We start from the raw sequence: 27,950 nt of genomic DNA, 5'->3' as shown, positions 1-27,950 counted from the left end.
TTTGTGTTAACAACATATTTAAAATGTTGCTATTAAAAATGTTATTGTCAAATATTTTTTGCAAACATATTTTGTCAAATATTTCATCAACACTATAACATTAAGGGATCTAAAATGAGCGTTTATTGTGTTTCGACAGTATTTTTTGTGAGACATGAGAGCACCTCGGACCTATCGAATGGCATTCTGAATACGAAGCATGTCTTTCGGATATCAAATAATTTTCATTTTTGAAAATCACAATATATTCTTAGTCAGTGGGAGTGGTCTAGTTCGTAGACACTTTTTTGATTGGACAATCGCAAGATTTCGGTGCCGTTTATCAGGCCGTAGAAGCGACCCCACGTCATCATGCGTCTTGATAATGCGTTACACGCTTGTAGAGGTGCGCGTATGTATTGCGCCGTAATGCGTAGACTAGTGCGGCATACGCGACGCGCTAGCAGTACGCGCAACAGAATACGTGAAGTTGTAAACAAGTTTCGTTCATTTTATAATGAGGGAGTTTTTATGACGGTAACTTAGTTTTTGCTTTAAAAAATTGTTTACAGTTATTAAAATAATATTTAACTGACTAAGAATGAGAATAAGCGATAGGAATTTTTTTTTTGCCTATCCTCTACCTATGATAGGCGACAGGCAGGTCCAATATTTTTATCGTAGTGGATACCGGCTGCGCCGGCATCCACTACTCATAATATTGGACCCGCCTGTCGCTATCACACGGTAGAGGATAGGCAAAATAAAAATTCCTATCGCTTATTCTCTAAATACAAATTTTATGACAAATTATAAAAATTTGATATTTATCAAATTTTTGATATATAACAGTCCTCGAAGTAAATTATATAAATCTAATGATATATTCTTAAAGTGTATGTATGTAGCAGGGAGGAAAAGCCGACGGTCAATTGAAAATTTTGACCTTTCATATTAAAGATATGGATTTTTTTCCCAATAATTTGGTCCAATAAAATATTGAATTTCTCATTTCTGTGACTTGTATCCTACCAATTTACAAGCCAGGTAACCATTATATTGATATGATGTTAAAAACTAGACATGGGGGAAGGGCATCATACATTTTTGGTGGGTATGTTCCCCCAGAATTTTGAGGTGGTTGGTCTTTGGGAGCTGACAGTATACTGGTAAAAGGAGTCTTTTGGAGCTGCGAACAAGTAAAAGGGGAGGCCTTTTGGAGCTGCGAACAGTTAAAATGAAGGTTCTTTTTCCTGGGTCTTTCTTGGCTTTCTGGATGAAAATTGTCTGAAAAAATCCAAAAGGGTTGTCTTTCCAGGGAACATACCCATATGGTCATTTGTGTTAACAACATATTTAAAATGTTGCTATTAAAATGTTATTGTCAAATATTTTTGCAAACATATTTTGTCAAATATTTCATCAACACTATAACATTAAGGGATCTAAAATGAGCGTTTATTGCGTTTCGACAGTATTTTTTGTGAGACATGAGAGCACCTCAGACCTATCGAATTGCATTCTGAATACTGAAGCATGTCTTTCTGATATCAAATAATTTTCATTTTTGAAAATCACAATATAATACAAATTTTATGACAAATTATAAAATTTGATATTTATCAAATTTTTGATATATAACAGTCCTCGAAGTAAATTATATAAATCTAATGATATATTCTTAAAGTGTATGTATGTAGCAGGGAGGAAAAGCCGACGGTCAATTAAAAATTTTGACCTTTCATATTAAAGATATGGATTTTTTTTCCCAAAAGACCTAATTTTTGTTGGTGTTTTGGGAAAAAATCCATATCTTCAATACTGAAGGTCAAAATTTTCAATTGATCGTCGGCTTTTCATCCCACCTACATACACTTTAAGTATAAATCATCAGATTTATAAAGTTTACTTCAAGTACTGGTAAATATCAAAATATCAATTTTTAATGATTTGCCATAAAATGTGTATTAAATTGCTAATTTCAAAAATCAAAATTATTTGATATCAGAATGACATTCTTCGTATTCAGAATGCAATTCGATATGTCTGCTGTGCTCTAATGTCCCAAAATACTGTCCAAACGTTCATACCCCAGCCCTTAAGTTAGACTATTTTGCACTGAGTAAGTTTTCAAAAATGTTTTTGAATGTTATGAAAAATTTTAGACCCTTTATATACCATTTATATAAACATAATACATTTAAACGTTTTCTGGGAACCTTTTCTAACCTTTTGCAATTAATGTTGAAAATGTTTTGACATGGGGGATGGGGTTGGAAAAAAATTTCTTGGAAGTATGAATCCAGCACCTTTTGACAACAGAATAAGTTTATAGTACAAATGTGCCATAAGCTAAATTGATGAAATATGGCACAAAAGTGGAATAAATTTGTGTGAAGCATGAAAACATTGGCACTTTTGGGGCTAAAATGGTCATATATGAGGTTAATTTGGTCAGAAACCCAAATACATGAAATCTGATCAAAAGATTCTAAAGAAGGAGGGTTATAGACCCCAAACACCAAAAAGAAAAACTACCTAGACAATGGCAATAACATTTAAAAGCCTAAACTTTATTTCTCCTGTAGTTTCTTTATGGCCTGTTCTTTGAGCTGTCTGCGTAATATCTTCCCACTTGGGTTCTTGGGAATACTGGTGACAAATTCAACACCTCCTCGTAATTTCTTGATTGGGGATACTTTTTCTGGAAGACAAAATAATAAATAAATAATACTGAATGAATGAATGAATGAATAAATAAATGAATGAATGACCATATAAATCAATGATTGAATAGGAAATGAATGACTAAATAAACAAATTGAGTAAAGAAATAAGAACACCCCCCCCCCCCAATCCCTGCTCACCTGCAACAAATTTGGTCAATTCCTCCTCAGTGATTTCAGCATCTCCTTTCTTGACAACAAATGCTTTAGGGAGTTCTCCTGCCTCCTCATCTGGGATGCCTATAACAGCTGCATCAGCTACAGATGGGTGAGTCAACAACAGGGCTTCAAGTTCTGCTGGTGCAACCTGACAATTCCAGAAAATGAGCAAACCAGTTATTTTTGTTTTTGTGGCTATAGAGAAATTGTCATCTTCGGGCATATGCATTCTTACTCTAAGTAACATTAACTGATCAATGTGAACCATTTATGAGAACCCAGTGTTGAAAAATTCTGAATAGGATTTCAGTAGAGGATCGAGGTAAGAACAGAAAAGGTGCCAGTCCCCCAGAAAATCTGCAATAATTGTGCAAAATCAGCCTAGCCTCTCATCAGCACCCATGGATGCAGTCATTTCATTACTATTTTTCAAATTCCCGGACCGGCCCCTGGTATTGTCAAAGTTTCTCAGAATACTGAGGCACTGTGAAGGGACACCACCAGAGACATAGCAGAGAGAATTCGATTGAAGGGGAATAGAGCCTATTGAGGGGACTCTACTCAGTTTTTGATGAAATGTTTTTTAAAGGTTGGATTTTGCGGGCATGTGCTCATTATTCCATGATATCCTGGGACAATACTATGCCACTGAGAGATGCATCTTTTCCTTGGCAATAATAATAGTGGGGTTTTGATGATAACAGAGTGAATGGTGATTATTTGATTATAAAGATGCTACTAACCTGGTTTCCCTTGTATTTGATAAGCTCCTTGAGCCTGTCCACAATGAAGATGTAGCCATCATCTCTATAGTAGGCCAAATCACCTGTAGATGAAATCAGAAAACTATGAAGAAGTGTGTATCATGCAACTTTAGAATAAGAGCAAATCGGGCACATCCCCAGAGGCAAATTTAAGGGGGGGGGGGGTTCACCCGGCACGTGCCCCCTAATTTTTGCAGTGTGGCGCTGCGCCCCCTGACTTTGTGTGGGTGCTAAGCTGCTGCGGAGGTGGCTCGGTGCCCATGGAGCCCCTATTGAAAATTCCTGGATCCGCCCCTGACCCCGGGGGCACACCACACCAAATCCTTTTATCATAGGCCTTCACTCAGACCTTAAAAGGCCATGGCAAAACCAGACTGGGGTGAAAGGAATGAAGATTGCTCCCGGCAGGCTTTTCCCCTGGTTATACAATTGGTTTAACATATTCATAATCAGTGCTGTTTCAACCCGACAACCCAGCCCACCCTTAAAAAGGGGGAGGGGGAAAAGTGTACATAGGCACTCATTTTGAAGTATTTTCAGCATACCTGTACGGAGAAATCCATCCTTGTCAATGGTAGCTGCAGTAGCTTCTGGATTGTTCAGATAACCCTTCATCACTTGAGGTCCACGCACAAGTAACTCACCATTACTGTTAGCTGGTAAAGGCTCTCCTGTTTGGGTGTCAACTACCTGAAGATGAGGAGATGGAAATGGTTGATTGATTGAATGATCGGTTGGTTGATTGATTGATTGGTTGATTGATCGATTGATTGATTGATTGATTGATGAGTTAGTTAAAAGGGTATTTTGTGATCCACAGCCTCATCCCCCAACTTTTTTAATACCACTGGAAACCTCTGGCTACAGAATGCTTATGTACCAAAAATTTCTCGCAGATTAATTCGCTTAGCAAAAATATCGTCAAATTTGAATTTCGTTCTGGTATACCAGAATGAAATTACACACAGTGGCAATAAGCTTTTTTTGTGAATATCTACTGTAAAATGTCACAAAAAGAGGATGCTAGGATCACAAAATCCTCCTTTAATTGACTGATTGATCAAAGGATTGATTGACTGGTGGATTGATTAGCTGGTCGATTAAATTGTTTGTTTCTTTGATTACAAGATTAATTGAATGATTGATTTATGATTTATTGCTTGATGATTGATTGATTGGTTGATTGATTGATTGATTGATTCAATAGATTGATTGATTTAATAGATTGATTGATGGGAACCTACCTTGACTTGATTGATTGATTGATTGATTCAATAGATTGATTGATTTAATAGATTGATTGATGGGAACCTACCTTGACTTCTGTGTTTGGCATCACACACCCACAACTACCATGTACCAAATGTTTGTCAGTTATTGGTGTGAAAGCAACACTGGGAGATGTCTCCGTCAACCCATAGCCTGAAACACAATAAAAAAGGTAACGTAAAGGTAAAGGAGACGATCCTGTATAAACAGTGATCGGAGTGCCCATCTCTCTTTCATTGGCGATTGGGCCAGACTCCTCCATGTAATGTTGCTATAGGGGATCGCTATGTTGCTATAGGGGGACCTTCCCAGCATTTAAGAATGCCGGTACCCATTTCAACACCTGGGTGAAGAGGAGTAATCGAGATAAAGTGCCTTACTCAAGGGCACCACACGATGGCGTCGCCGGGGCTCGAACCCGCAACCTTCCGATTATGAGTCAGTGCCCGTTCCGCTATGCCACAGTGCTCCCATGATATGTCGCAAATCAATCCAAATTTGTCATTTTTCTTTTCTTTAGCCTAGTTCTCTGTGTGATACTTTGATATAGTTGTGAAAACATATGCAAGATTGTGAAGTACAGTGGAAGCACAAGGGGGCATGGGGGAAAGTCCCCTCTCCCAATCTTGGGGCCCCCACTTGTCCCCTTCCCCAGTCAAAATAAGAAATTGAACAAATTGAACTTTTAGGTCAAAAATACCAAATTTAGGCAAATTTTTGGACTTAATTATTACACCTCTAAAATTTCCTTGCAGGGGGATTCTCACCCAATGACCCCAGGGGGGTACTTAGTACAAATGACCATACAAGGGCGTGCCGCTATTGGGTAGCATTTTTGGCCTTTTAAATTTTTTTTGAAAAATAGCCCAATTTTGCCTGAATCTAGCCAAAATTTCTAAATTTTCCAACAAATTTTGGGAAGATTTGTAAAAGCTAAGACAATTTGGGTTAAATTTGGCCGAAAATTTGACTTTTGGTATATCAAATTCTCAAATCCCCTACCAAAATCAAACTTGAGTACCCCCCTGGGCCAATGACCCCTTTTTGGCATCAAATCAATAATAAAAGACCCCTAGATTCACTGTCCACACACCACATCACTTCAAAAGTCAAGTGCCCCACCCCCAGGATTACCTTGTTGTACCCTCAATATGTGTGGAAACTTCTTGAGTAAGGCGCCAGTGAGTTCTGCTCCGACAGGTGCAGCCCCTACCGTTACTTCTTGTAGAGCAGACAGGTCAAACTTGTCTACAACGGGATTCTTACACATAAATATGACCAAAGGTGGTACAAGATCGGCATGGTAAATCTGTAGGATATGAAGAAGAGAATGACATGAAATACAGAAAATAGAGCAAATTAGATTTTCCAAAACTAATCCAGAATAAGTCAATCATAGGTGTAGATCGGGGGGGGCACTCATGTATAAAAGTTGTAAGCATTCACATGAATTAATTAGGATGTCGAAATTTTGGAAAACTAACCCTAAACGAGGATTTTATTCAAATAAAAACACCCTTAGTGAGGAATTTGTCTGAAATTTGCCCCTAAACAAGGATAGACATTGCGTGTATCGGTATGAGTGTCATTCAGTGATGATGATCGGCTATTCAAGGTGCTGTTGAAGTCGGCTCCGAATTTGTAAAAATCTGGTGTGTAAAATCGCTAGGAAACCACTCTTTTGTGCCCAATAACTTGATAAATATGTCACCACTAATGGCCGTTAATTGGGCAATTTTAAAAAACTATCGTAAGCGAGGATCATTCTTTTAAAAAAAAACCCTTCTTCCAGTAAAATGAGTGTTTTGAGATCCTAATCGCGGATCCTCAATTTACTTTTCAAAACCACCCTAAATCTGTGTTTTTTTCATGCGGATGCTTACAAGTATAATTCTGAGTGCCCCCCCGGTCAGGGATCCCTATTAGAAGAGGAGGGATTGTCCATGAAATCATCCCACAATGTTACATTTATTTATTCTTTTCCATTTTGTTTATAAGTTTATAAATTCTTTCATTTTTCCCCCTTATATATAAGTTTATACTGATTTGCTATGTTGTGCCACGGTCTACAAAAATATAGCTCAGTAAACAGAGCACATCCAGATCTTGCAAAATATGTTTAATTCTTGACTAGCAACCCTTGTTCAGCCAGTCTATTCTCAAAATGAAAACATGAAAACATGAAAAATGACAAAAATGAAACCTGTACAAAGTAGTTGGTGCATTTGTTGGAATGAGGGGATGTATTATGTTGCAAAGGATTCTGGGAAGGGTAAGATATTTTCTCTGCATGCTTGCTATCCCTATGGGTTTTCTTGCCCTAAACCTCTGTGTACTTAATCTCTTATACCCAAAATTGTAAAAACACATACAGATCTAGGGTTAAATGCAATAGCTGCCAGGTGCTTTATTTTAAGATTATGTACAATGTAGAATGCAGAAATTGTCAAATGTCTATAGGGTAGCTCTTGCAGATAATGGCCTTCTCGATATCATTACAAGTTTTGCAACATATGTTTGCCTGGCCTAATTAAGTGTATTAGCTCTCATTTTATTTACTCAGTAGTTCTGAATATGCACAAATTGGGAGAATTTGAGACACTAGTTGCTCATGGCTTGTGCACAGAAGTAAGGGCCTATAGACAGCACGAGCCCAATTGGTGCTTTATCTATTGAAGGCAAAGCCGCACTGAAGCAGTAAAGTTCAACATCTCTTTTACAAAATCGCCAGATCAAGGAGTTTGTACAGTGTTTGTAATATGAAAAGCACCACAAACAGTCTGCATAGGAGACTATTCCATGAAATTTGGTAAAATTTTCAGTAACAAAATGCTCCAAAAATGACACTTTCCGTCCGAATTTTCCTAGCTAAATAAGTAACAATCATGAACGATCATGCAAAGATCGCCCCCTCAAATTACCAGATCCATTGCTCAAACGATGTAGCAAGAGAAAGAAAAAAACATACAGAAATCTGGACTATGCCTATAGTGCATTGCGTTTTCGCAATGAGCTAAAAATTGCATCTGTCACTGAAAGAGTCTATCGCCGAAAGAGCCATTCAGTTGGTTGTCACTTTTATGGTTCCCTACCTTGGAGAAAGGCGCAGGATTGGTTGTTTTAGTAAATTCCCCATACTTAAGGTATAGGGAAATTTTACATTTCGCCACATATATAAATTGTACAAATAGCACAAATAGCTAGAAGTAAATGCAAAAGACAAGGGTTCAAAGGGCTTTAATGTACTGGCCATATAAGCAATTTTGAACTTAGATTATTTTTCTCATATCCTAGTTGCTTCCAATGATCGCTATTTGTGCAATTTGTGCAATTGGTGGAAAGGGCTTTAACGTGCCGACTATATAAGCAATTATGACATTGATCGCCAAGTCCCTTCTAGCCGTCAGCAATTTGTGCAATTTATGCAATTTTGAACTTAGATTATTTTTCTCATATCCTAGTTGCTTCCAATGATCGCTATTTGTGCAATTTGTGCAATTGGTGGAAAGGGCTTTAACGCGTCGACTATATAAGCAATTATGACATTGATCGCCAAGTCCCTTCTAGCCGTCAGCAATTTGTGCAATTTATGCAATTTTGAACTTAGATTATTTTTCTCATATCCTAGTTGCTTCCAATGATCGCTATTTGTGCAATTGGTGGAAAGGGCTTTAACGTGCCAACTATATAAGCAATTATGACATTGATCGCCAAGTCCCTTCTAGTCGGCAGCAATTTGTGCAATTTATGCAATTTTGAACTTAGATTATTTTTCTCATATCCTAGTTGCTTCCAATGATCGCTATTTGTGCAATTTGTGCAATTGGTGGAAAGGGCTTTAACGCGTCCGACTATATAAGCAATTATGACATTGATCGCCAAGTCCCTTCTAGCCGTCAGCAATTTGTGCAATTTATGCAATTTTGAACTTAGATTATTTTTCTCATATCCTAGTTGCTTCCAATGATCGCTATTTGTGCAATTTGTGCAATTGGTGGAAAGGGCTTTAACGTGTCGACTATATAAGCAATTATGACATTGATCGCCAAGTCCCTTCTAGCCGTCAGCAATTTGTGCAATTTATGCAATTTTGAACTTAGATTATTTTTCTCATATCCTAGTTGCTTCCAATGATCGCTATTTGTGCAATTTGTGCAATTGGTGGAAAGGGCTTTAACGTGCCGACTATATAAGCAATTATGACATTGATCGCCAAGTCCCTTCTAGCCGTCAACAATTTGTGCAATTTATGCAATTTTGAACTTAGATTATTTTTCTCATATCCTAGTTGCTTCCAATGATCGCTATTTGTGCAATTTGTGCAATTGGTGGAAAGGGCTTTAACGTGTCGACTATATAAGCAATTATGACATTGATCGCCAAGTCCTTCTAGCCGTCAGCAATTTGTGCAATTTATGCAATTTTGAACTTAGATTATTTTTCTCATATCCTAGTTGCTTCCAATGATCGCTATTTGTGCAATTGGTGGAAAGGGCTTTAACGTGCCAACTATATAAGCAATTATGACATTGATCGCCAAGTCCCTTCTAGCCGTCAGCAATTTGTGCAATTTATGCAATTTTGAACTTAGATTATTTTTCTCATATCCTAGTTGCTTCCAATGATCGCTATTTGTGCAATTTGTGCAATTGGTGGAAAGGGCTTTAACGCGTGCCGACTATATAAGCAATTATGACATTGATCGCCAAGTCCCTTCTAGCCGTCAGCAATTTGTGCAATTTATGCAATTTTGAACTTAGATTATTTTTCTCATATCCTAGTTGCTTCCAATGATCGCTATTTGTGCAATTTGTGCAATTGGTGGAAAGGGCTTTAACGTGCCGACTATATAAGCAATTATGACATTGATCGCCAAGTCCCTTCTAGCCGTCAGCAATTTGTGCAATTTATGCAATTTTGAACTTAGATTATTTTTCTCATATCCTAGTTGCTTCCAATGATCGCTATTTGTGCAATTTGTGCAATTGGTGGAAAGGGCTTTAACGTGCCGACTATATAAGCAATTATGACATTGATCGCCAAGTCCCTTCTAGCCGTCAGCAATTTGTGCAATTTATGCAATTTTGAACTTAGATTATTTTTCTCATATCCTAGTTGCTTCCAATGATCGCTATTTGTGCAATTTGTGCAATTGGTGGAAAGGGCTTTAACGTGTTTAACTATATAAGCAATTATGACATTGATCGCCAAGTCCCTTCTAGCAGTCAGCAATTTGTGCAATTTATGCAATTTTGAACTTAGATTATTTTTCTCATATCCTAGTTGCTTCCAATGATCGCTATTTGTGCAATTTGTGCAATTGGTGGAAAGGGCTTTAACGTGCCGACTATATAAGCAATTATGACATTGATCGCCAAGTCCCTTCTAGCCGTCAGCAATTTGTGCAATTTATGCAATTTTGAACTTAGATTATTTTTCTCATATCCTAGTTGCTTCCAATGATCGCTATTTGTGCAATTTGTGCAATTGGTGGAAAGGGCTTTAACATGCCGACTATATAAGCAATTATGACATTGATCGCCAAATCCTTTCTAGCCGTCAGCAATTTGTGCAATTTATGCAATTTTGAACTTAGATTATTTTTCTCATATCCTAGTTGCTTCCAATGATCGCTATTTGTGCAATTTGTGCAATTGGTGGAAAGGGCTTTAACGTGCCGACTATATAAGCAATTATGACATTGATCGCCAAGTCCCTTCTAGCCGTCAGCAATTTGTGCAATTTATGCAATTTTGAACTTAGATTATTTTTCTCATATCCTAGTTGCTTCCAATGATCGCTATTTGTGCAATTTGTCTCGAGACATCAGGAAAACACAACACCAAAGCAATGATTAGACTCCGCATTGCCCTCCCGATCATGAGGACCATTTATTAAGCTATTTATGACCATTCAACAATTTTATATTCATATACATAAATATAATTGAGATAAATAATGATAAATAATGATATATTTCATAATATAATAATAATATAATAATCATAGCACTTTCATAGCAGTTAAGACATAATATAAATAGTTATTTATCTTCCAATAAATATTATTAATAACACAATACAAGAATTAGTGGAAAAATGTGTACAACAAGCCAACCATATAGGCTGGACATGCAAGAATTGACTTCTGTATCACATTTAACCAAATTTCATCTTAAGCAAATACAGATACCTCTTTGGATCAAACAGAGGATTGAATTGGAAAACAATATTTATAACGCAATTATTAAATAAACAGAAATCTCCAAAAGAAGAAACAATGCCAACTCTATCAATGAATTATATCTTTAAATCCCTATATAAGCTGGTAATTATTGAAAAGTGAGCCAAAATTTACTATAAAATAATATTAATAAATGAAATAATCCACTGACAAAAACAATCAAGCCAAAAGATACTTCAAATAAGCATAAATTACTCTTACATAAAGCGTAGTAGAAAGTGGAGACAATCTACTGATGAGATTCTTCAGGATTTGAAGAAACTCCAGACAAAGCAGCATAGTAGAAAGTGGAGACAATCTACTGACGAGATTCCTCAGGATTTGAAGAAACTCCAGACAACGCAGCGTAGTAGAAAGTGGAGACAATCTACTGACGAGATTCCTCAGGATTTGAAGAAACTCCAGACAAAGCAGCATAGTAGAAAGTGGAGACAATCTACTGACGAGATTCTTCAGGATTTGAAGAAACTCCATACAAAGCATTTATTAAGCCAGCACAAAGCGTAGTAGAAAGTGGAAACAATCTACAGACGAGATTCTTCAGGATTTGAAGAACTCCATACAAAGCATTCATTAAGCCAGCACAAAGCGTAGTAGAAAGTGGAGACAATCTACAGACGAGATTCTTCAGGATTTGAAGAACTCCATACAAAGCATTCATTAAGCCAGCACAAAGCGTAGTAGAAAGTGGAGACAATCTACAGACGAGATTCTTCAGGATTTGAAGAACTCCATACAAAGCATTCATTAAGCCAGCACAAAGCGTAGTAGAAAGTGGAGACAATCTACAGGCGAGATTCTTCAGGATTTGAAGAACTCCATACAAAGCATTCATTAAGCCAGCACAAAGCGTAGTAGAAAGTGGAGACAATCTACAGACGAGATTCTTCAGGATTTGAAGAACTCCATACAAAGCATTCATTAAGCCAGCACAAAGCGTAGTAGAAAGTGGAGACAATCTACAGACGAGATTCTTCAGGATTTGAAGAACTCCATACAAAGCATTCATTAAGCCAGCACAAAGCGTAGTAGAAAGTGGAGACAATCTACAGACGAGATTCCTCAGGATTTGAAGAAACTCCAGACAAAGCATTCATTAAGCCAGCACAAAGCGTAGTAGAAAGTGGAGACAATCTACTGACGAGATTCCTCAGGATTTGAAGAAACTCCAGACAAAGCAGCATAGTAGAAAGTGGAGACAATCTACTGACGAGATTCCTCAGGATTTGAAGAAACTCCCAACAACGCAGAAAGCGTAGTAGAAAGTGGAGACAATCTACTGACGAGATTCCTCAGGATTTGAAGAAACTCCAGACAAAGCAGCATAGTAGAAAGTGGAGACAATCTACTGACGAGATTCCTCAGGATTTGAAGAAACTCCAGACAAAGCGGAGAGTAGCATAATTTGACATACTTTTATTGAAGCATCTTTGACAAATGAGATAACTGATTTACCCTTCCAGCTACTGGGAGGGTGGGTGGGATTTTTTGGTCCAGCATGATCGGAGGAGCAAATGCAAGTGACTTACTAAGAAAGGTGTGAACACAACAAAAGAAATGGAATTAAAGCAGAGACCTGATTGGCTGCACCCCACTAAAGTGCCATCTGAATGGCCAAGAATCTGGGATTGTTGCTATAACAACACAACAACCTACATCATTCCAAAACCATGACCCAAATCAATAGCATAAACTTTCAAGAGGACTTGATATGGCTCAAGTGGAACTGATAGGATAATTGTCCAGACTTGGCTGCACATGAATGCCCAAGTTTCCCTGATGCTGAGACAATCTGGTTTTAAAAGATTTTCAACTTTGAAAAACGTCATTGTCTCGAGACATCAGGAAAACACAACACCAAAGCAATGATTAGACTCCGCATTGCCCTCCCGATCATGAGGACCATTTATTAAGCTATTTATGACCATTCAACAATTTTATATTCATATACATAAATATAATTGAGATAAATAATGATAAATAATGATATATTTCATAATATAATAATAATATAATAATCATAGCACTTTCATAGCAGTTAAGACATAATATAAATAGTTATTTATCTTCCAATAAATATTATTAATAACACAATACAAGAATTATTGGAAAATGTGTACAACAAGCCAACCATATAGGCTGGACATGCAAGAATTGACTTCTGTATCACATTTAACCAAATTTCATCTTAAGCAAATACAGATACCTCTTTGGATCAAACAGAGGATTGAATTGGAAAACAATATTTATAACGCAATTATTAAATAAACAGAAATCTCCAAAAGAAGAAACAATGCCATACAAGTTTCTCAATGGAGAAACTTGCATAATTCCCCCTCCCCAAAAAGCAAATTAACAAAGGTGGAAAACAAAAGATCGGGATGCACCCAGATGCAGCAAAAAACCCTGAACCAATTCAATCCCTCTGATGACAACGGAAGGCTATCAACTCTTAATTTACTGTTAGTGTCCACCAATAATTGTAGTGAACAATCACCTAGGCATTGGGGTAGGCCCCAAGACCAGACAAATATTGGTTAACTCATTCTGCGGTTTTCTTAACAAAAATCTATTGAACACCAGTGCGAAACAATATAATAGATATAGACCAAAGTATGAACAATGGTTTATTTAAAATAAAATAATTAAGACATGCATGTAAGCTATTGGCAAACATGAATATAAAGACTTATTAACGATTATTATTTCAAAAAGCCAGGCAAAACAAGAAAACACAGAAAAATCACTGGTGCACCCTAATAATATAGACACAAAGATTATTGAATCAAAAGAAAATAATTTTCGGATGCTTATCATCAAACTCTATGTTCTGAAACAAATAATCTGGAGCCCATGCATAGCATAAAATGATAAAGGCATATACATGTATCGGTTTAACATTACTTGTTCTTTAAATATTTTACCTCTATCAAAATGTCTATTATACACAAAATATGTATAAAATTAGAACGCAATGTTGTTTAAGCTATAATTACAATACAATACAATCACGCATGTTTCAAGCGTGTACAGCACAACTTATCAAATACAATGTACATGTATATTTTTAAAGATAGATCAACAATTCCATATATAATCAAGTGTAATGTACTATCTAAGTAACATACATTATTTTTAAATGCACAATTCGACAAAATTATCTTATTGGAATTTCTTCAACCGACCTTGAAATATATAAACAAGGGAATTCCATTTGTAAATTCATGCTTAATTGTGCTAGTCTGCGATGCATAATTCTTCTTTCCCTGTAACTTGAAATATATGTTTATCAAGAGATATTTGGGTCTTTATCTGACTTGAGAATAAAACCTGAAATGTGTGCTCATTGTAAGATTTTGAAACCAGAATTTGTAAAAATGCCTATCTGACCAAACTCTAACCTTCAAGTAACACAGAACTCTAAGAGTTCCAATTTCAGGACACATTTAATGATAAGATCATGAATAGTGTCCATATGTACCTTATACTACTAGTTGAAACAGATATCACAAGGCAACATACTAACCCAGAAACTATTTATCTTTTCTGCTTATTTAAATTTTGAACAAAATAAAGTTGCCACCGCTAATATGTCAAAATAATCTAAGTGCATTGCACTGTATAGGCTTGCTCACCCACAATAATCAACAATTATTCTTGTTGAAGCAATTTAAGGGTAGATGCGGTATTGTCGGTCCAAGCAGCCAAATCTTGAATCTTGATTAATCAATATCTTATCTAAAAATAACACATTGTTTTGCAAAAATAACACTTTGTTGTTTTGCAAAAGTTCCTTCTATAAAACTTTGAAAACTTGCTTGAGAAGTTATGAACATTTTACAAAAGTGTTGCCGTTTAAATCCTCTTTACAACACAAGGACAACAGGGCCTACAAAAGTATAACCGTGACATTTGACTTCTATACACTCGCTATCAATATGTTATTGAAAATAATGTGTTGTTGTTTTGCAAAAGTTCATTCTACAAATCAAATACTCTGTAACTTGCTTGATGAGTTATGTACATTTTACAAAAGTGTTGTTGTTTCAGCCCTCTTTACAACATAACTCAAGAACAGTACATGACCTACAAAAGTATCTGTGACATTTACATTGTAACTTATTCATACTCGCTATGAACTGATCAATACAATACAATACAATACAATACAATACAATACAATACAAGGTGCTGTGAATTACTGAATTACACAATACACAGTTTAAAATAGTTGCTCACTTAACCAGCCCTTTTTATACCCAGTAGTACAGCAAAATTGTAGAAATTGAATTGTTTAATATCTACTAATAATATTTTCAGGAACTGAAAAAATATCTGTACTACAAATTAATCAAGCATTTGCTTGAAGTTTCTTTGGTCAAGTGGCCTGGGTTCATTGTCAATGTCACTTAAGTAGAAATTGCCCTTTGCTTGTGAGAAAAAGTCTACATTAAGCACATGAAGTTTCAGAACTAAATAAATGTTCTATATTTTAAACAGATCAATGTAAACAATAGAGAATATTCAATGAATAATTACCTCTCCTTTAACTTGATAGTTGATACCAATTGCAATCTTATATTCTCCTTTCTTATTTTCATTCACCTTACACATTGTGCCTTCTTGTAGTAAAAGAAAATATAAAATAATACAATGAAGTTTGAATTACTTGAACCACAACATAAAACAAATATTGAATTACCAAGAGGTTATTAAATATGTTCCATATAATGTAAGGACCAATCCATCCATAACAATACTTAATGTATATAATTTTATTATAGGTCTATTGATGTTTTAACCTATCTTACATGATATGTGTGCTTATAGTTGTCTTGCGAGCGACCTGGCACTCTAATCTAGACTTTATCAATTTCTTCTTTTTTGTTGCATAAATGACGGAAGATGTATTATTAGTAATATCAAATAGAGCCTACATATATCATCTTCACATACTCAAGACAATTCTATTTAAGTTGAAACAAAGTGAGACATAAGACATATTTTTACGTCATTAATTAATACCGTCATTATGAAGTCAATTTCCAACTTGTAAATAATGAAAATTGTCTCTTGCATTAATATTGACCTAGTCTTTTGAGCAGATTTGCAATTCTTACCACATATTAGGATCTGTAAAAAGAGCTATCTTTACATGTACCTATAGAAGGCAGGTTAACTTTCAAACTTAATAAGGATGTCATATCAGGTCAATAAATTTTGATGCATAAACAAAATACCTTATAATTAAAATAGCACATTCCTTGTTGATATTTCATAGAAGCCAATAGCTCATCGGAAGCACCTATGCAGTATAAGATATCTTGTATATCATTTAGATACAATGCACATTGTCTATTTATTTAGAAAATGTGTGCCGATGAACATTAAGATTTGTCTTTTTGCCTTATAAAAGAACAATTTATTTGCACATAACCACACAGTTACCATTTTCTATTAATTACTGAATGTTTTACACCCAGACATACATACATAACCAGATTTAGCTGCTTTAAATATAATGTAAAGTCAAATTTCAGAGTCTTAGGAATTGCGAGTCTAGTTGAGTCACTGGATTAACGTTATTTGCGACTGATCGTATTTGCAGAAGAATAATGACTGATATTGATGCCAAGGTAGAACAAGAAATTAGCGAGGTTTTGTAGAAAGAAAACCTTGGTATCCGATTAAAATTGTTCATCTAGAATGAAGTCTTGTTCTTCTTGATTGTGGAAATATTGAGAATCTAAGTCTGCTTGATTCATTGTATCAAATGTTCTACCGGTCTTGCAAATTTATTGTTCTCAGTCTTCTTCTTTTCTTCTTATCTTTTGTGGCGCATTATATGTAGATGATGCACAGCTGCCATGACTGAAGAATGCAAGAAATCAGCTTGCACAACTTAAGTATTCACATAGCCAACCAAACTCTAGTTCAGATAACTCAGACCCGCAACAAACTATTTGCTTACTGATATGATCGTGTCCTGGGTCTTAACTAGTTTTCTAAATGTTGATGGCAAACTGGACAAAAGAAGCACATGGAAACTCTTCACAGCCTTTTAATCGCCTATTTATGCGTTGAGAGTCCTTCTATTGTTTGGATAACCCGAACAGCTTAGACAGGTCTTTTGTCTTTTGAAGCAAACCTCACTGCAATTGATGTGCAAGATCAGCGGGGGCATCATTACTCCTGAAATATAACCACAAAGAAACAAACAGCAAAAAGAAACTACGTGTGCCTTCCCCGTTGTTTGAAACCTTTGCGCCTGATTATATCACATGATTGGTAAGCCTGATGTTCCAACATTCGCAACTCCTAGAATTTATCTAGTAATAGACACTTGAAGATTAAGGTATACTACCATGATTACTATTCTTATAACTTAAAGGCTTATATTCAGTAATAATATAAATTTGTATCTCCAGTAATAGAACCAGCCTGCATACTACAGGTTGACCTTTTCGAGCACCATGCAATCCATGTAAATCATTCCCAATAATTTGCATATGTGATCTAATAATGCCAAAAAGACAATGGTATATATTGTATATATAATACTTGTCAATTACAGCCAACACTAAATATTTTGGAGACTTGGATTTAATTAATAACATCCAACTTATAAAATACTTGACTGTAACTAGGGTTCATTATCTCATGCAAAGTATTACCGATAAATTTGTTGATTACTTGCCTGCTTGTAAATAAATTGAAGCCGTTGGCTGATTCTAACATGAAGCCGGTGGCCAATGCCAATGTGACCATGATGAAACCAGTTGCTGCTCTGTGGATGTTGATTTGCGCTTCTATACACTTAAATATTAATAAAATAATCACATCCACTGCTTAAGTAACATATCATTATCAATCCTATACTTTATAAAATACTACCACATCAGACAAACAGTATTATTTTTCACCACCAAGAGCACAACAATTTTTTGGTCCAGCATGATCGGAGGAGCAAATGCAAGTGACTTACTAAGAAAGGTGTGAACACAACAAAAGAAATGGAATTAAAGCAGAGACCTGATTGGCTGCACCCCACTAAAGTGCCATCTGAATGGCCAAGAATCTGGGATTGTTGCTATAACAACACAACAACCTACATCATTCCAAAACCATGACCCAAATCAATAGCATAAACTTTCAAGAGGACTTGATATGGCTCAAGTGGAACTGATAGGATAATTGTCCAGACTTGGCTGCACATGAATGCCCAAGTTTCCCTGATGCTGAGACAATCTGGTTTTTAAAAGATTTTCAACTTTGAAAAACGTCATTGTGCAATTGGTGGAAAGGGCTTTAACGTGCCGACTATATAAGCAATTATGACATTGATCGCCAAGTCCCTTCTAGCCGTCAGCAATTTGTGCAATTTATGCAATTTTGAACTTAGATTATTTTTCTCATATCCTAGTTGCTTCCAATGATCGCTATTTGTGCAATTGGTGGAAAGGGCTTTAACGTGCCGACTATATAAGCAATTGCCGTAAAAATCTTAACTCGCCGGCGGGACTTGCCGTATGATGCCTAGGATGATGATGCTGAGGCCCGTGCTGAGGATGACAAGATGCCGATGCCTCAAATTAAGTATGACTCGGATGATTGGATATAATGATGATGCCTAGGATGATGATGACTCCGATATGATGCATAGATGATGATGACTCCGATAATGATGAATATGACGATGATGATGATGATGATGATGATGATGATGATGATGATGATGATGATTATGATAATGATGATGATGATGTAGACGACGACGACGATGATGATAATGATGATGACGACGATGATTACGCTATATAATGACAAAATGAATGAAGGTGTCATTTTATTAGCGATATTGAAATTAGGGGAGCCCCGACAAGTTGAGTGTTACCGTAGTTACTGCGGTTTTCGGACTTGTTTTTTCTTTCTAAACATGCTCGTACGTATCATTCTTCCATAAATTTTCTCGGTTTGTAATAAGGCGGTTCTCGAAAGCAATGGGACAGCGCTATTTTGGGAGTCTAATTACCCTATTATGATTATGATAATGATGATGATGATGAAGACGACGACGATGATGATAATGATGATGACGACGATGATTACGCTATATAATGACAAAATGAATGAAGGTGTCATTTTATTAGCGATATTGAAATTAGGGAGCCCGACAAGTTGAGTGTTACCGTAGTTACTGCGGTTTTCGGACTTGTTTTTTCTTTCTAAACATCCTCGTACGTATCATTCTTCCTTAAATTTTCTCGGTTTGTAATAAGGCGGTTCTCGAAAGCAATGGGACAGCGCTATTTTGGGAGTCTAATTACCCTATTAGCAGGAATAAGAGCTAAATCAACCGTGAAATTTTGTTGATGACGATGCATCGCATGATATAGACTTGGATTATCATGATGACCATGATGATGATAAGGCGGCGATGCCTCAGATTCAGTATATAATATCATCACAATGCCGGCGCAGCTTTTGACTATAATGATGATGCCTAGGATGATGATGACTCGATAAGATGCCTAGGATGATGATGACTCCGATAATGATGAATATGATGAATATGATGATGATGATGATGATGTTGACGACGATGATGATGATAATGATAATGATGATGATGATGATGATGATGATGATGATGATGATGATGATGATGATTAAGGCAGCCCGAAAAGTTTAGTGTTAGTGTTAGGGCGGTTTTCGGACTTGTTTTTCTTTCTAAACATCCTCGTGCGTATCATTCTTCCTTAAATTTTCTCGGTTTGTAATAAGGCGGTTCTCGAAAGCAATGGGACAGAGCTGCGTCGATGCCTCAGATTCAGGATGATGAATTGTATATAATATCATCACACTGCCGACGCAGCTTTTGACTATAATGATGATGCCTAGGATGATGATGACTCCGATATGATGCCTAGGATGATGATGACTCCGATGATGATGATGATGATGATGATGATGATGATGATGATGATGAGGAAGGAGGAGGAGGAGGAGGTTGAGGATGACGACGATGACGACGATGATGATGATGATATGAAAGCGGTTGTCGAAAGAAATGGCGAAGCCTTGAGCCGGAAAAGTTGAGTGTAACCGTAGTTAGGGTTGTTGACGGATTTTGTTTGCTTATAAACATCCTCGTACGTATCATTTCTTCCTTAAATTTTCTTTCCACCAATTGCACAAATTGCACAAATAGCACTTACTGGAAGCAACTCAGATATTGTCCTCATTGCTTTTATAAATTGCATAAATTGCAACACCTGTGGCTATTTCTACAATTTGTAAAAATTGCTTACGTGCATGGCTATTTGTACAAATTGCACACTTTCTTGCAACTGTAGGCAATTTGTGCAATTGACTGACATAAATGGCACAAATTGCAACACATGTGGCTATTTATGCAATTTGTAAAAATTGCTTACATACGTTGCTATTTGTGCTATTTGTACAAATTGTACACTTTCCTGCAACTGTAGGCTTTTCGTGCAATTTACTGACATAAATTCCACAAATTGCAACACCTGTGGCTATTTATGCAATTTGTGAAAATTGCTTAAGCAACTGGCTATTTGTGCAATTTGTGCTATTTATACAAATTGCACACTTTCTTGCAATTGAAGGCTATTTGTGCAATGACCAATCCTGCGCCTTTATGCTACCTTGGAACCTAAAAGCAGAAATTTCACTTAGGGTCTGACTATTGCAAATTTTGCCATGTTTTATTGGAATTGGTCACAAATGCTTCTTCCCTCTCATGCATATACTTCGGATTCCTTCTTTCCCTCCCTCTAATGCATATACTTGGGATTCCTTCCTTCCTTCCTTCCTTCCTTCCTTCCTTCTTTCCTTCTTTCCTTCTTTCTTTCTTTCTTTCTTTCTTTCTTTCTTTCTTTCTTTCTTTCTTTCTTTCTTTCTTTCTTTCTTTCTTTCTTTCTTTCTTTCTTTCTTTCTTTCTTTCTTTCTTTCTTTCTTTCTTTCTTTCTTTCTTTCTTTCTTTCTTTCTTTCTTTCTTTCTTTCTTTCTTTCTTTCTTTTTCTTTCTTTCTTTCTTTCTTTCTTTCTTTCTTTTTCTTTCTTTCTTTCTTTCAATCCTACTTAGTTCCCTACACACTCACCTTGTAATCTTGCAAAGTCTTCAGGAAGATGCCCGGTTCAAATCTCATCATAATCGCTATCCTATGTCCTTCCCGTATGTGCGCAATACAGCCTACCATCCCTGCTATGTGATACATTGGTAACAAGCCCAAAACGCTTTGTCCAGCTTGAGCTTCTTTGACAAAGTTTGGACTGAGAGAAATAATATTTTAATTAATTTCATTTAATAAGAATTTTTCAAGAGCTTAAACTAGGACATTTAGTGGGCTGTTCCAGTTGAAATCCATTACACCCCCACTGGCATACCAGGGTGGGAGCTGTATGGGGCAGGGGCCTAAACCCACCAAAAAGTGGGGGGGTAGATGCAGGTGTTGTGGCGCACCCGTCCACCCTAATCCATAAAAAATGGACTTTTCAGAGTAAAAATAGCCTATCAAAGAAAGTTTAAAATAAAAAGGGACAATTTTTCATACAAAACTATTCAAAATCACCCAAAAAGTTTTTTAAATGAATATAGTCCACTTTTGCATTAAAGTGAGTTTTCGAAGGAAAAATGTCCACATTTGGAAAATTTGTCACCCTTCTGTTAAAAATCCTGCGCCGATGTCTCTATGTTTAGATTTTAACTCTGATACTCGGGGAGTGGTGCAGTCGGGAGTTAAGATTGCCCTTTTTTGGATGTACTATTAAACGGGCATTTTGTGATCCACAGTGTCATCCCCCAAAATTTCTTGCAGATTAATTTGTTTAGCAAAAATATCGTCAAATTTGAATTTCATTCTGGAATACCAGAACGAAATTACAACAGTGGCTGATGGAGCAGTGTAATACACATAATCATGCATAACTCGCAAACGCAAAATCAGAATCAACTCAAATTTTGGGAATAAGCTTTTTTCATGGATATCTACTGAAAAATGTCATAAAAAGAGGATGCTAGGATCATGAAATCCTTCTTTAATATTTAAAAAAAAAAAGAAAAAGATAACAAGTTTGGTATTTGTAAAACACAGGCTAGCAATGTACCGGAGCAATGCAGTGGTCCGAGCCAGGGGGGACCACTCACATAAATGGTCTGTACGCATGCATGACCAAAAAAAACAAGTAAAAGGGAGTGTTTCTTTAGGCAAGGCAAGTTACGCGCGTGACGCATTTAGGGTCTAAAAAACACTGATTTTCAAGAATAAGGGTAGTTTTCTGAATCTGAACAACTTGTTTTGGGCACCTTTTCAAATGTTGGTAAATTACAAGTCTAAAAAGGTTACATTTGTTGCATTTTTTACTAGCCAAAAACTCATTAGGGGGTAAATTCTATATTAAATTACCTTATTAAGGGGCTAAATTTGCTGGTAGGGTAAAACTTGTTTTAAAAAAATTTGGTCATGCATGCGTACACTGTCATATTTGAGTAGTCCCCTCGGGGGTCCGAGATGCGAAATGGCAAACACTTATAAACAGCTCCAGTCCAACTGATCTCTTCCTATAATAAACAACTACTTATTTACTCTTTCAAAAAGATATGCGTGCTCATGTCCGCAACATGTAACAGTGGTATAGTACAATATACTGCCAAAGCTCCATGGTTCAGCTATGGTGCGGTAACCACTCTAGTTGTAATACATTACCTAACGGTCTGCATCACCACACTGACAAGGTTCTTATGCATCAATTGTACTCCTTTTGGGAGACCAGTTGTACCACTTGAGTATGGCAACACAGCAACGTCATCATCGTTGATCACTAAGTCCTGAGGAAAAGAGCCACCATCATCCTGTAAAAGAATAGCGAATGGCTTGCAGCCTTCAGCTTCTCCAAATACGTAAACATCCTACAGAAAGGAAAGAAAACCATGGATGTCAATTGTTTCAACTTCACAATAATGATGCTTTTAACAGGGCCTCGAAATCCGCAGAAATTGGCCAAAAAAGCAAACTATTGGAGGTTCAAAACAAGTCAACAAGTGGTGCAGGCCGGCAGTGGCGTCAGTCACCATAGGGCACGGGGGTGGACGGTTGGAACTTTTGCCCCTTCCACAAAATCAACCAATTTTGCACTGCCACTTGGTGCAGGGTCTGAAGGGACACTGTCACTGTAAACCTAATATGTGCTTACCTTAATTTGGTCCACCTTGTCTTTTGCCTGGAGTGCCTTTGGTGCAAATGGTGGTACAGTGACTACATAGGAGGCACCAGAGTGTTATAGTTGCTTAGCCAGCTCATCTGTAGGAATTGAACAAAAAAACACCATGCATATAAAATTATAATGTAGTTATCTGCTTTCCCTCATCACTTTGATTGTCACTATATGGACCACAATGGCCTCATTCCAATGGCATAGTCCAATAACCTCAATTACATAATCATAGTGCAAAATTTGACCTCAAGTTACAGGGTATGAGTTTTTGTACTAAAATTTTCAGAGGTCATTCAATGAATGGTATTAAGGTAGTTGTATACTCTCAGACATGCATGTAGTAAAAGTGCAATAACTTTGTAATTATTTTCGCAAGACATATAAAATTATACATTTTTATAAAGGAAAGACATCAATAAATCTTAATATAAATACAGATTTGGGGTAAAAACAACAATTATGAAGAAAATCACAAAAAGTGAGTTTTTGGCAACATCTGTTAGGTACATCATAACAAAAAACACTCTTTCCAAAATATTTTATTTTGTTTTTAGCTCAATCTCGAGACTCCATTCCAAAAACGATTTTTTTATTTTTTTGATATTGGCCTTATCTTTTGAGATATTGACCATATAAGGCATCAAATTGAACTTTTTAAAATTCACAAACGCCTATTTGCACAAAATGATGCCTAAAATTGAAAATAGACCAAAATTTTAAAAAAATTAGAAAACCTTTTCTTGAGTCGATCATGCTTTTTACGATGATCATATTATATTGATCATATAGATGCTGTATTTATTGAGTTATCTTGTACCTAAATCGTCATTTTACCGAGAAAATGAACATTGAAATAATGGCTGTTAAAGTTTAAAGTGGTCACATTTTGCACTTTCATCGAATCTCACAGGAGAATGCGGCAGTTTTCGTTTTTCTACCTTATATTACGTAAACATCGGGTAAATCCACAGCTCCTTGAGAAGTTCATTCATAACTTGATATTTAAATCGGGGGAAAGAACTTGAAAAAACCCACATATTATCAGCTAAAACGGAGCCATTTGACGGGCCATTTGACCACTAGCTTTTTGTGAAATCAGTGCTTCCGTGGTGTTTCCATAAGATGCGCCGCGCATGCAGATAGGCGTCGCGTATGCATAGCGTATCTGTGCGTTAACAAATTGCGCGATACGCAATGCGATGCGTTATTGCGCGCATGTACCCTGCTGGTACAACAAAGATTTTCTTTCGTTTTCAATTTCAAACACGAGTGGAATAGTGAAATAAAATCCTTAAAATATTGCAGTTGGAGTTTACAAATCTGGATTTTCATTCCTTGTATTTATAAAAAACATAACAAAGTACAAACATATCAAAAAAGCTAAATTTCGCGAAAGAAACAATGTCTAGAGTACACAGCCGCGTTAAGGGTTAAAGAACTGAGCATGTTGTGGATCATAGTGTGTCATGTCTATAGAATCAGTTCATTAGAATCATGGTCACAAGTTGTACGAAAACTTCAAAACGACAATAAATCCTAAGAGGATGAAGATATAATACAGTGGCGGCACCAGGAATTTCTTGGGGGGTATTGGGGGAAAATCAACAATTGTTCAAAGTTGCTGCAGAAAGTGGAAATTTTTGCAATTTGGGGGATTTTTTGGCTGGGATGTTGTCAAGACCAGTGGCTTTATGAGGGTTGATCTTTATCAGCAACTTGATGACACCATTAATTGACAACTCAATGTGTTGGATTGGTGGAAATGGGCTAGGTCCAAGGTCTGGGATGCCTGAAGAAGGGGAGACACATTCATGTTAAATGGTTTGTGATCATGAGTAGTAGATAGCATTTAAATGTTTTGTGATCAGTAGAAGTACCAGATAGCATTTAAATGGTTTGTGATCGGTTGTATATGGCGGACAGGTGTAATTAGATAGGCCAAAATCATCATTTCATCAAAAATTAGTTTTTGTCATTTTTAATCACATTAATGTATGTAGTTTTCATAACATAAAAAAAAATCTGGAAAAATTGTGCAAATTGTATAATAAGCGTGCTAATTACAACAAGAATCTTATTATTTTCTTTGTTTACGAACCCTTTGCATGACGTTTTTTACGCATTTCATTTTTTCAGCAAATATCAAGATTTGAAAAAATGTGGAGCCGCTATAGAATGTCCTATGAGGTCCATTGAGGTATCAAAATAAAGCTTATTTAATTATCTAGGGCATGGACCTAAATTAAAGTAAATTCAAAATACCTGAAATTGTGATTTTGGTACATTTTCAAAATTGCATTCACCTCAAATTGGAAAATCTAATGGGGTAACCCTACCTAGCCCTGTATGTAACCAGAAGTAGGTCCATGCTCTAGATCTTTCAAAGAGCTTTAATTTGACACCTCAATGAACTTCATAGGACATTGCATAGTGGCTCCACATTTTTTTGAAAATTGGCCAATTTACGCTAATTAATTATGCATAAAATATGTAATTAAGTATGAAATGTGTATTTCAGCATATACTTGTTTCATATACTAAGTAAGGGTTTCATAGTATGTTTCCACTAGAAAAAGTGTCAATTCCACCTGTCCCACCTTAAATGGTTTGTGATCAGTAGTATTTCAATGATTGGTGATTGTAACGGGATCCAATACCCCTGGGTACGTTATAATAAATCACGCCCTCTTTGGGTCTTTTGAGTCTCCATCATGGCAGAATAGCAACTAAACCACGCCGTCTTTGCCTCCTGATTTATTGTAGTTTTATGAAGCGTTACATCACGCAAACATGGTGTCAGAAGTGGATTCTGACATTGTGGAGGACTCCGCCCGTATTGAACGAGTCCAGTCGCCGTGGACGTCGTTAAGACTGTGAAAATGCAAGATTTCATCTGGTCATCGGGCGTAAAATATAAGCTTTCTGAATGAACTTCGTCAGTTTCCGTGAGAAGCCGATTGGCGAAAGTTGAGGTGACGAGCTGTCGTACCTAATTGCCTACGGCTGTGTTTTAGAGAATTGATGGAAGTGCGTATCCGCGAATGCATTAATGTGAATCTGGTCCAAATTTTAAGAATGTCTACTGTATAATCGTCCTTGAGTGTGGACACCAGCTTGGAAGAACTGACGTTTGTAAATCGTCGTGTATCATAAACTGTTTGCTGAGCTAATGTAAGCAAGATTGCAGGCATACTAAATTAAATAAAGCAAGTGACAGTGAGCTGTACAGACTTGAACTTTTGTTGATGATGAGTCAATCTTCAACCGCCTTGAGTTGAACTGTAACCTGTATATATATAGTTATCCAAGACCCTTAAAACCGTGAGGAAGCTATACTATTGTGGTTAAATTTTGCAATCCAAGACCCTTAAAACCGTGAGGATGCAAATGGACTTAGTTGGTCATCAAGATGCTCCAAGAGATGAGATGCACCTGGACTCAAGAAATATCAACAGAAGCCCAGCAACACAGTGGATGTTGTTTAGCGGTGAAAGGATCTGCTTTTAATGGGACTTGACTTGCTGGTCATTGCTGCCTTCTTCAAGCATGGAAAATACATCATTACATGGACAGATTACATTTATATTGCGAACATTTCAAAAAATCAAAATTGAAGATCAAAAGTTTGTTGCTAAAAGAATGACAGATAGAGCAACTTTAAGTTTAAAATAACATGTGTGACATAATCTAATAACAAATCATTCTATGATTGAACTTCATCAATGCTTCTGCTGGACAATTTGGACGATGATACTTTTCAGCAACGATGAACAAACTTTCTGAGAATTACACAGCATACCAAACTTTGTCGCCAATCATCTGTTTAAAAAGAGACAATAATTTTTCAAGTATGAACTGGTACCATCAGAACAGAGCTTTTGGCATATTGTTTATTTGTCATAGTCATTGTTTTCATTGAAGGAAAATATCCAAAATTGTAATCCTTGTTCTGGAGATACCGTACATGTGTTACTTATAAAATGACTTTTAACAGAAATAATCGCAGATAAATGAACAGTTTGTTTAATCACAACCACACAGACAGTCAAATTGACAATTATGGACACTTGAACAGGCTCAGTGAAAAAAGAATCACTTTGAGCATAGATTTTTTTTTTTCATTTTTCTAAAGGAAAGGAGATGTAACGGGATCCAATACCCCTGGGTACGTTATAATAAATCACGCCCTCTTTGGGTCTTTTGAGTCTCCATCATGGCAGAATAGCAACTAAACCACGTCGTCTTTGCCTCCTGATTTATTGTAGTTTTATGAAGCGTTACATCACGCAACAGTGATCAGTAGTAGATTTCAAATGTAATTTCTTTCAGCAGTTAAAGCAATAATGTATGTGATTTGCATAAAGAATAGATTCCTATTTAAATGTTTGTTTTCACTGATCACATTATCCCCTTTTACTTTCGAGCCAAACAAATGAGGTATAACGAAGAAAATTGCGATTTCATTCCAGCGCCTTCAATGCGTGTACTACGCTCGCCGATCATAACATGTAATACTACACGGAGCATCGCACTCGACGTGTGTACACATAAGCTGACAACCACGGGAG

At 36.4% G+C, this 27,950-nt stretch overlaps 1 pseudogene; it reads right to left on the bottom strand.

The window, feature by feature from the left end:
- Window positions 1-2,013: 2,013 nt before the first annotated feature.
- LOC140166659 (uncharacterized) overlaps window positions 2,014-27,950 on the bottom strand; it is a 28,945-nt pseudogene continuing 3,008 nt past the window's right edge.

The sequence above is a fragment of the Amphiura filiformis genome, chromosome 12, assembly GCF_039555335.1.
Source record: "Amphiura filiformis chromosome 12, Afil_fr2py, whole genome shotgun sequence".
Taxonomy (NCBI): Eukaryota; Metazoa; Echinodermata; class Ophiuroidea; order Amphilepidida; family Amphiuridae; genus Amphiura; species Amphiura filiformis.
Note: the sequence above shows the minus strand (reverse complement) of the source record. Positions and strands in the feature narration are given on the sequence as shown.